Source organism: Adiantum capillus-veneris, chromosome 15 (assembly GCF_014529385.1).
Source record: "Adiantum capillus-veneris isolate H3 chromosome 15, ASM1452938v2, whole genome shotgun sequence".
NCBI classification, from domain to species: domain Eukaryota; kingdom Viridiplantae; phylum Streptophyta; class Polypodiopsida; order Polypodiales; family Pteridaceae; genus Adiantum; species Adiantum capillus-veneris.
Window position 1 is genome coordinate 100,974,537 of NC_140945.1, and position 11,107 is coordinate 100,985,643.

At 43.6% G+C, this 11,107-nt stretch overlaps 1 pseudogene; it reads right to left on the minus strand.

Moving 5' to 3' along the window:
• Positions 1-723: 723 nt before the first annotated feature.
• Positions 724-9,575, minus strand: LOC147441171 (uncharacterized; annotated as a pseudogene).
• Positions 9,576-11,107: the final 1,532 nt, after the last annotated feature.

Genomic DNA, 11,107 nt, shown 5'->3' on the forward strand with positions numbered 1-11,107 from the left:
TAGTTTTGAGACAGAAACAACCTAAACGGAAAAGAAGCACACCAGTTGGCTTCTCAATTTGATGTCAATAGAAACAGAAGCCTAATGGTCTCCAAAGTGATCGAAGGTCTACATAATATTATGATGCTTATTTGTGAGGCAGAAATTGATCAAAAATTTTGGCATTCACATCGCATTTACCCATAAACACAAAAATTGCTCTACCAAAAACAAAAGGAACTTACATCAAACGTTGTTACAAGGAAGATTGGTTGTCGTTGCCTGACACACTGTGGAGACTGTAGCTACTTAAGGCAAAGTGGGAGAGGTTATGGGTAGCATCGTCGAGAATCCTCCATGGCCTAGCATGATGTAGATCTTCATCTAGAAGGTGTCATGGGGGAAATGCTAGAGGAATAGCCACTAACCTACGTTCAGAATGTAAAGCGCTAATCAACGATCCCCCAATATATTCAGAGAGTGCTCGGTCCTGGAAGGTCTTGCAAGTAAAATTTGCAAATGGGTACAAAATACTTGCAAGATCCACTATTTTAAGAAAGACTTGATTCTAGGAGGAAAGGTACTCAATAACCAAGCCATTCTGGTATGCAGACAAATTTATCCACTTTTGCTAGTATTTGAAAGAAACCATGGGATGGCTAAATTTGAAGAAATCATACAAGAAAGTAGTGAGTGGAAACTCATACTAGCTACCCCCTACTGTTGGCTCCACTGATATTATATTCATCGGATACTCCTCAGTTCCAGTTCTGAGTTGAGATCTCTCTCACTGTAAAAGGCGGATGAGGAGTTCGAACGTGCGACATAATTATGGTACAACTTCACAATGTTTTCGGAGCCAACCCAACATGCAGCAGGTGTCGTGACCTTGAGCACAATTCCCAGCATATAAAAAATAAAAAATAGCCTGAACCTCCTGCGCCCCCATAGCTGCCAGTTCCCTGCGCGACAGAATGCAGAGCAGTTGGAGCATGAGCAGCCGAATTGCCTCGCATCTCCCACCTCGCTCAGACGTTTGTCTGCAAACTTCGACACCTCCCATTCAGCTTCGAAACGGATCTCGCGTGATTCTATCGTTTTTCCAATTTTCCCCAACTGGGTACCCCCTACTCTCTATAGGAAAACACAAAGTCTTGGAAGAGTGGAAGCAAGCACTACTAGACATGGGATACTCAAAGAGTGCCAACTATGGACTTCCAGCTAGTAACCATAATTGGCTCTATATCCACCCTCGCTTATTCTTTTGCCTTTCAAGGCACTGACTCTAATAGAGACTTAACGTACGTTTTTTTCAAGGGTTAATATAGCACTGCCACTCATAATTGTAAGGAAAAAAAAAGAATAGTGTTCGTCCTACGTAGCAGGTACCTGTGACCTTGGGTCATCATCTTTCGAGCTATGATTATGATTACTAGCACAGTTATCCCAAGTATGTCAGCTCCTATTTTGGTGGCTAGCTTCCTTGCAAGTGCCACCGGTCGGTGGCTGCATGAACGCCCAACAATACTACCGCAAACTTGAGAATTGGCCAAAAATGATGTCTCGGTTGCTATATTTCCAAGTAGCTCAGGAACCATGCCCTCTAGCTTATTGTTGTAGGAAAGATTGAGAAACTCCAGAGATGGTAATACTACCGTGGGAATCAGACCTTCCAGCTGATTGTTCGAGAGATCGAGCTTCTGTAAAGAGCTCATCCCTCCTAATAAGCTGGGTGGTATCCCTCCATAGATCTCGTTGAAAGAAAGGTTCAGAGAAAGCAGAGCCGTGCACTGCGAGAGGTCGACTGGGACTGGTTATTGCCTAAAAGGTCTAGACTCTGCATCTGCAGCATGTGTCCGAACCCATGTGGTATTGGCCTTGAGAAATTGTTGCGCGATAAGTCAAAGAGGAAAAGGATATTTGGCTTTGATGCGAGATGGGACGGAATCGAACCCGTGAAGTGTTTGTTCGCGAGTGTGAAGTTTGGCAGCTGCGTGCAATTGGAGAGCCCGGCCGGCAGGGTTTTCCGCCAGGAGATTGTTTTGGGCGTAGAGGTGGGAGAGCCTGGCGGCCTGGCCTATGGAACAGGGAAGTGGACCTTGCAGCATGTTGTCTTGAATGGTCACCCGCTCAAGCTCTATGCAGTTGAAGATCTGGCCGGGGATATTCCCTGAGAAATAGTTATGCTCAAAGGCGGCCTTTTGCAGCAAAGACAGCATGCCTATCTGGTGGGGAAGGCTTCCAGATAAGCGGTTGTTGTTGAGAAGGAGGTTGACCACGTTTGTAAGGTTGCCTATTTGTGGTGGGATGCTGCCTGTGAAGCTGTTGAACTGGAGATCAAGCTGACGTTGAAGTTTGCTCCATTTTCCTACCATTTCCCCCGAGATGCTCCCTATTTACAAATAATTCTATTCTTCAGTGGATAATCAAGTAACATTAACCTTAAAATTAGCTGAGAGCTTAATTAAATTGCATGTGAATATTAGCACCTGAGAACTTATTGAAGCCCAACATGAGATTGGTGAAGGAGCAGTTTGTGAGAGAGGGTGGCAAAGGGCCGGAGAAAGAGTTGTTTCCCAACACTAAGTTGTTGAGGTAGGGGAGACGGGTGCAGAAATTGGAAGGGATGCGGCCCACAAAGAAATTGCCGTTGAGGAGGATGGGTAGCGGAGAACCGGATAACTTGTTCCTCTCCAGCTTGAGCGACTCCAGTCGAGACGTACAGGCGCAAACCGAACTTTGCAGGAAGCAAGCGAGGGTCCAAGTATTTACGACACTGAAGAAGATAAGATTGCGAAAAGACTGTGAGAACTTAGAGATTAACTTAAATGTGATTAATATCACTGTTAATTAATATGCTAATGTCAAGATATAAGAGAGTGCAAGATAGAAATAGAGCAATAACAATAGATTGCACTTGAATGGAGAAAGAACACCTTGTTACAAATGAGGGCAGCTAATGGGATTTATATACAAGTTGAGGGAGTGAGGATTATCCATCACATGTAAATTATAGGTTGGTGGGAATAGATACATGTTGAGACTTACATAGGTGGAAGAAGTCCATGTGGGAATTAGGGAATAGAGGTAGGTGGAAAGAAGTCCACACTTAATAAAATGATAAGTTACTTTTACATCTCCCCTTAAGGGTGGACTTCTCGTTGTAACGCGTTGAGATTGATGAACAAAAAAGCTTTGTGAAGTAGCCATGTTGTAGATACATGCTATCGCCTCTCAATGAGAAGTTCATCCAATAGGGATCAAACTCAAATTACGAGATGAGGTTGTTTGTTTAGTGGCGGGCATAGACTTGGTGAGAAAGTCTGTCCAATTTTCTGCAGATGGAACATATACTGACTTGATAAAGCCATTTACGACTAATTCTTCCAAGAGATGAAAGCTAATCTTAATGTGTTTGAGCTTGGATGAGAAGGAAGGTGATTCTGTAAGTGCGATAGTAGACTGATTATCACAAAAAAGAGTGATTGGATCAGTAGAGATATTGAAGGGTATCTTCAATTGGTTGATCAATTCAGAGATCCAAAGAGCCTCGTGGGAGGCAAGCAGTAGAAACGTATTCCGCTTCAGTAGAAGAACTAGCAATAGAAGATTGTCGTTTGGTTTGCCAAGAGATAGGACCACCAGCCAAAGTGAATACATAGCCCCCTGTAGAAAAACAACGAGGGTCGTTGCCAGCCCAATTGGCATCAAAATATCCTGAAATAGAGATGGGGCTAGAGGGGTCGTAATAGTAAGTGGGGCATAGTGTTGAGTGGTGCGTAAGTAGCGAAGGGTGCGCTTTGCAGCTTGCTTGTGCACTTTACATGGCTTTAACATAGAGCGAGAGAGGATATGGCCCGTGTAAAAAAGATCGAAACGGGTGCAAGAGATAAGATGACGTAATTATCCGCAGAATTTTGGGAAATGAAAGGATGGGCAGTAGAGTGCATCAATGTGAGTGTAATCATGAAATTTAGGAGCAAGCTTGTGCTTAACAAGCAAAGGAGTAAACTCAGGGGTTGAAGCAGACATACCATAGAAGAGGAGGAGTTCTTCAATGTATTTGGATTGGGATAATTGGATAAATTTACGTGCTGGATCTCTTATGACTTCAATGCTGAGAAAATAAGTCATAGGTCCTTTTTCGGTTACTGGGAATTCATGAGAGATGCAATCAATTGCTTGTAGCAACATGTACTCTGATGTGCCAAGAAGAGGAATGTCATCCACAAAGAGGCCTAAGATAGCCATGCCTTTAGAGGTCTGCCATATGTAGATATTGTAGTCTGCCATAAGACGTTCCCAGCCACATTTGAGCAAGTAGTGGTGCATGCGGATGTACCACTCTCGCGCAGACTGTTTTAAGCCATAAATGGGCTTATGCAATTTACATACATAATCAGGGTGGAGAGGGTCTTCAAAATGAGGAGGTTGTAGCATATAGATAAGCTCTTGGAGCAAGCCATGTAAGAAGGCAGTTTTTATATCAAGATGATGTAAAAAGAAGATTAAACTTAGCAGCAAGTGCAATAAGAAGAGAAATGCAGTCATACCCAATACTAGCGAATAGGTGTCGAAGTAATCCACACCTTGTTGTTGAGTGAAGCCGCGAGCGACAAGGTGTGCCTTGTAGTGATCAACTGATCCGTTGGGGTGGTATTTCTTCTTTAATAGCCATTTGCAAGAGACAATGTTCTGAGTCTTAGGAGGTGGCACAAGCTTCCAAGTGTTAGATTCTTTGAGGGCTGGGAGTTCATCCAATATGGCAGCATGCCACTTCTTGCTCTCGCTAGAAGCGAGGGAATCGAGAACAGAGAGGGTAAGGGCATCTTCAAGAGGCTGTGGTGGATGTTCAAGAATCATTTCATCACTGAGGACATCAGAGAAATTGGTGGCTTCATAGATCTCGCGAAGAGAGCGGGTGCGACCATGCGAGCTAGAGGTGGCTTGGTCCAAGTGTACAACCAAAGTGTGTTATGATGGAGAGGTGGTAGAAGTAGAGCTATGGGTCTTGACTTCGTCAACATCTGCTAGGATGGGAGTGCCTGGCAAGCCTTCTTGGGAGTTGCGAAAAAAAGGTGGCGATTGTGAAGGTGAGACCGGTAGCGAAGGTGATGGTAGCTCACGAGGTGGAGCACCGAATGTCTGTGGTTTGATGGAAGTAGTGGCAGTCGGGATGGACGGTGTTGGTGATGGTGTCAACTATGAGGAGATGGGTGCAAGAGGTGGTGCAGGAGTGTTGCCGATTGGCTGTGCATGAGAATGCGAGACACGAGGAGGTGGATGGGCGATGAGGAAAGGCCTTTGGATGGTGAAGGGAGGCTCAGGATTGTGCCCAAAAGGGTGGGAGATTTGCATGGCTGTGTGTGTGGGTGAGGCCGTCAACAAAGATTGATGAGAAGAGTGGACTGGGGATGAGAATGTAGGGTGCAATGGTGGAGAAGATTTGCCTGAGATGATGAATTCTTCATCAAAGACGACGGTGCGGGCAAAGATAAACTTGTGATAGTTTGGGATATAGAGGCGGTATGCCTTGATGCCAAAGAGATCACCATAGCGGACAAAAGTTGTGCATTGAGCACATGGTGATAGTTTTTCAAAGGCTGCGTCACAAGTGGGTATGCACTGCTTCCAAAGATGCGAAGGTGGCCAAGATGAGGTGGGTGACCGTGCTAGAGGGTGTAGGGTGTAGTAGTAAGATTGCGGGTGGATGGAATGCGGTTTTGAATGTAGCACGCAGTGGCGGTAGCTTCTTCCCAATAGGTGTCTGGGAGGCTAGCTTGAAGAAGCATGGCATGAACAACTTCAAATAGGGTGCGATTCTTGCGCTCACCATGACCGTTTTGTTGTGGGTGGTCGGTGATGGAGAATTCATGTCGAATACTAGCAAAAAGACATAGATCTTTGAATGCATGAGAAGTGTATGCCCCACCATGATCTGTGCGGAGAGTTTTAATGTGGCAGCCATGTTTAGTCTCAACTAATGCCTTGAATGTGCAAAAATGAGAGAAGGTTGAGGATTTCTCGGCCATGTAGTAAGTAGTTGTGTATTTTGAGAAATCATCTATAAAAGTAAGCATATACTTATTGCCAGCTAGGGAGTTGACGGGCAATGGGCCACAAACATCAGAGTGGATGAGGTCGAGAGGTGCAGTGGCTCGTGATGATGAAGTGGGGAATGGGACATGATGTGCTTTAGCAAGAATGCAGCCCTCACAAAGTCTGATGTGAGTGAGGTGCTTGGGAAGACCTAGTGCAAGTTGGCGATGAGTGAGTTGGTGCAAAACATATTGAGAAATATGTCCTAGTCTATAATTCCATTTGAGTGTGTTTTCTTGTGTTTTTATGGATGATGCAGATGCATGTGTAGGCGATGAGTCACCCAATTGATAAAGAAACCTAGTTTTGGGGACCAAAAGTGTGACATACTGACCATCTTTGTTTAGTGCCGAAATCTGGTAGCCTTCTCATGATGCCATTGTCGGTTAGCTCGCTGACAGAGATGAGATTTTTCTTGAGACCACGGACATAATATACGTGAGAAATAGTGGTGTGTAGGCCATTAGGTAGGTTAATGACAGCATCTCCATAGGCTTTGGCGAGCTGGATGCTGTTATCATTGAGGCATACTTCTAGAGGGTGTTCTAGATAAGTGATGTTGGATAGCCAATGTAGGTGATATGTCATATGATGGGTGGTGCCCGTATCAAGTAGCCAGATATTGGGATATGAAGTAGCTATACTGGTGGCATATAGTTGCAAAGGATAAGATGGGCTATCATAAGTAGATATGTCAGCATAATGAGCTTGACCATAAATAAAAGGAGATGGTTGGCCATGGCGTGTCCCCCCTTGAGGGTAAGAAGGATATAGATTAGGGTGAGAGATAGGACGATTACCTTGATTGAGTGGTTGCTGACAGTCCTTTGTGAGGTGTCCAAAGCGATGATAGTTGGCACATTGCTTTGAATTTTGGTGATTGTGGTGGCTTTGAAATTGCAACTTTCTTCCAGAATTATTGTGTTGTTGAGGAGGGCCCGAATGTTGAGGCTTCTTGCCGTTGTAAGGGCGTGAGTTTCTTGTCATAGTGACAAGTGCTGTTGACTTTTGCGAGCTGCTAGTGTGGTCATGAAGCATTCCCTCTTGATGGATGTTGGCTACAAGATTTTGTAGCTGCAAGTTAGCCGTGGTGGCTTGTGTAGTAATAAAGGCTCTCCATGATGCAGGTAAAGAAGCCAATAAGAGCATACTTTGAAGCTCTTCAGGGATGGCAAGCCCTGAGATAAGTACTTCATCTAGAAGTATTTTCCACGTCTCCAAAAGCTTGGAGGATGACCGATCCTCTTGCATGGTAGTGTTTACCAATTTCTTGATCAGGGAAACTTGGTAGACGAGGTCAGTGTGCTCATAGTTCTTCTCGAAGAACTTCCAAATGGCGCTAGCAGTTAGTTATCTTTTTCACCATTTGGACTTGCCGATCTTGGCAATGGAGAATGAGATCCATTTTGGCACTATTGTTTCTACTATGCCAAGTATTATAGGTGTCGATGAAGTATGTTAAATCTTTGTCTTCGGGGTCTTGGGGGTGGTCAGGTTGCTCTTCGACTCCTGACGTGACGTCCCAAAGTTGCAGCTACGTGAGGTAGAGTTTCATCCGAATCTTCCACACTTGGTAGTTAGTACCGTTAAGCTTGTCGATAATGTAGCGGGGCTTGTAGGTGGATGCGGATAATAAGCAGCTAACTTGGCCATCTTTCGAGGTTCCGAATTCCTTGAAAAGAATGGAGAGGGAGGCTTCGAGTGTGGGCTAGAGAGATGGAATACTCTTAGCGCTAATTAGAAAAACTTACCTCAAGTTCTATCGCTCTGATACCATGTGAGAACTTAGAGATTAACCTAAATTTGATTAATATCATTGTTAATTAATATGCTAATGTCAAGACATAAGAGAGTGCAAGATAGAAATAGAGCAATGACAATAGATTGGACTTGAATGGAGAAAGAACACCTTGTTACAAATGAGGGCAGCTAATGGGATTTATATACAAGTTGAGGGAGTGAGGATTATCCATCACATGTGAATTATAGGTTGGTGGGAATAGACACATGTTGAGACTTACATACGTGGAAGGAGTCCATGTGGGAATTAGGGAATAGAGGTAGGTGGAAAGAAGTCCACACTTAATAAAATAATAAGTTACTTTGACAAAGACAATGACAGAGCGGCCGAAATTGTACCCCATAGCCTATTGAAGGAGAGATCCAGGTGTTTCAACGCACTCCAGTTGGCGAGGGTAGCGGGAATCACCCCTTGCAGTATGTTGTAGCTCAGGGGGTCTGGAGGGAAGGGAAGGTGTGGCCCATTTTCAGGGCAGCCAGTTGCTACGGCAGCGAGCCAGAGAGGCCGATGTTGTCCAGCCAGAGGTGCTACAGGGAGCGTAAGCTGCTGGCGTTGTTGGCCATATTGAGAAGAGTGGACGGTTGATGCTGGGATGATCTGTTAGCGTTGAAGCCAATATTGGTGTGACTGAGATTGAGGAGGGTAAGGGAGGACGGGATGAGAGACGCCAAATTGAAGAAATCAGAGGAGACGGCCGCGAGGTTGTTCTGTCAGAGGTCGAGAGAGGTGAGAGAGGATAAGGGAAACACGTTGAGGGAGGGGGTGAGGGTTCCTCGCAGCTGCTTGCCAGAGAGGTTGATCTCAAGCAACTGGAGCCCCTGCTCATCACATGTCAAGCCACTCCACTTATCCTTGCAGGGGTCTGCAGCGAAAGAAGTGTTGTCCACATCCCAGGAATCCAGCACCCCCAAGGGATTGCTCATTATAGACCGCTTCAACACCCCCAGCACCTCTACCATTACCAACCTCGACTCCCACTGCAGTTGCACCTGCTGCAATTTTCTTCTTCCCTTGCTTATGTCACTGCCATCAATTGCAGGTATGATGTGCCATATGGTGCTAATGAGCAGAACCAGAAGCGCCAGCCAAGGCAGTTCCGTATTTCCCGTAGCTGTACGCCAGATGTCTTTCCAGTGTAAAACTACCCTTAGCCCTAACTACATTATTGCAAGGACAACATTTTACATTTCATTTTTAAGTGCACCTTATCAAGTTATCCAGACCCATGGCCCTTCCGTCGTCGTTATCATCAGGAGCCAACTTGCCAAGTTCCAACTGCGATTTTGCGAAGCAACTAGTCAAAATTTCTCTGCGTTGACTTTTGTCTTATTAATACTCGTCAAACAGTCAGAGCAAGTTGCATAAATTGCAACTCTATCCAACCAAAAAAACCTAGGTCCAATGTATTTTAACCGGCTGAAATTGTAAAATCTCGGGTAGATTTTGAGCTTGCCTATAAGAAAACCGGTAAATTTACACAAGTTTTAGTGTAATTACCGACAAAAGCTTCAAATTTTGACCTAAAAACCAGGACAATTTCCTTAAGAAAATATCTACAATAGTAGACCATATGAAGAAGTATTTGTGTAAGAGGGGAGCCATACAATGTTTACCCCAACTATAGTTCTAACCATAGCCAATAGTTGTAATTCTCTTGAATAGAATCTTACTTGAGATTATCGTTGTCTAATGCCATTTCCGTGTTATCCATTTGGTACTCTACAGTACCAAACTTTGGTACTCCACAGTACCAAGGCTCATTCTCTTACCTATATATTTTCAAGTATTATATGTACCCCTTATGTGTGCATTTTTGCAAAAAACTAGCTCTTATGCATGAAAATTTTCACTTTCTCAATTGATAAACCCTTTACGTAAGAAAAGATGTACCTAATTATAAATCTCTACTTTTGTTCGCACGTGCTATCTTACATATTTTCTTGTGGAAGCCCTGGGTCTACAGTACAAAACACTATAAGAGGAGTTGTCTATAACCGCTAGCATTGCCGCAGAAAAATAAAGGAAAAAGAAGAGAGAAAAATTTGTGGGAGCGACAATAACCGCGGCTATGGACGCGGTAGTGGTTTCTCATCAATAAGCGCGATAATAGTCACGGCAATATACCCGTTGCTATAATTACCGCGACAGCTGCCGCTTTTATTACCACGCTTATTGCCGCTACATGCCAATTCAAAAATAAAGGTGCTCATTTAATTGGGTGGCCCGAATGAGCACCTTTATTTTTTACCTGCATAAAACAATGAAACATCAATTGTTTTTTGGAAGAGTTTAAAAAATACCAAAGAATTGAAATTTAATTTGCTTCACCTTGACAATTTAATATGCAGAAGATCAACTATTCAAAAAAGTTACATTAAAAAGTAAATAGCTGTATATACAATGTGCTACATTGGGACTTTACGAAAGTTTGGACAAAATATTTTTCTATCTAATCCTCCTCTATCTCGTCGTTGTTTAGAGGCACGTATGTTTGATCACTTTGACTCTACATAAACCCAAACCAGATTAAACAATTATCAACAACTCAAAACAGTTGATACAAAATTACTTGTTTAAACTTACCACTTGTAGTGATCCAACCGTCGCATTGAATTGTTTGCGAGAGATGTGGTTGTTTTCGAACAACCATCGCCAAGTATCAAATTCTATTGCTCCTGATACTTGACCATCTCTCTGGTTGGTCGAGAGAGAGTGATATTTTACTAAGTGAGTAATAACAATACCAAATCATTAACTAAAATCTTTCTAATCACTGATCAACGTTATAATTTAATAAATCTTACATATTTGTCCTTCCAAGCTCCCTTGCCTCTTGAGCCATAGTGCGTGGGAGTTTGTCTTGCGCGAGCCTCATGTTGTTGTTTGTATAATGAGCCCGTCACAGCTTGATCGCTCTTTTATTGAATTGCCCACTCCCACTCCGCGTCTACCATGTTGCCACCGCGGTAACTCCTATCTAGATCTCTAACTTGTTTGGCTGCCACGCGCCGCACAATGGATTGCTTGTTTTTCAGAAATGTTTTTATGTACCCCTCCAACCACTATTGTGAAAAATGTTGATCGGGGGCATTTGAAGATCTAGCTAATAGAGCGTCCTCAATGTACCATGCATGATCGGGCAGTTGGTCTCTAAACTTTATAAAACAGTTCTTATACGTTGAATGTATAAGAATTTGTAGATGGCATCGAAATGCCCTGTCCTGTGCT